General features: G+C 62.3%; 1 protein-coding gene across 1 annotated transcript in view; it reads right to left on the bottom strand.

Moving 5' to 3' along the window:
• LOC103680816 (gamma-taxilin-like) overlaps positions 1 to 265 on the bottom strand; it is a 36,570-nt gene that overhangs the window by 35,800 nt on the left and 505 nt on the right. The window lies entirely within an intron of this gene.

Below are 265 nucleotides of genomic sequence, written 5' to 3'. Positions count from 1 at the left end.
CCGCTGGACTGAGGTCCTCTGGCACCAACTCGGCATCGTTGCCCCGAGTGTCGCCAAACCTGTGACGCCAAGAGCCAAGGTCTCAGGAACCAGGAGGCTATAACCAGCTACTCCAGAGCAGCGCACAAACCTGCGCCGGCGGAAAGGACAGGGAAACCTGGAAAGAGAGCAGGCGCATAGCCTCCGCCCCCCCCGCCATTATGGAACTACGCAATAGCTCTGCCAGGGAGCACCCTGCATGTGCACCCGCCACCACCTGAGGACC

This window comes from Ursus maritimus, unplaced genomic scaffold, assembly GCF_017311325.1.
Source record: "Ursus maritimus isolate PB19 unplaced genomic scaffold, ASM1731132v1 scaffold_85, whole genome shotgun sequence".
Taxonomy (NCBI): Eukaryota; Metazoa; Chordata; class Mammalia; order Carnivora; family Ursidae; genus Ursus; species Ursus maritimus.
Note: the sequence above shows the minus strand (reverse complement) of the source record. Positions and strands in the feature narration are given on the sequence as shown.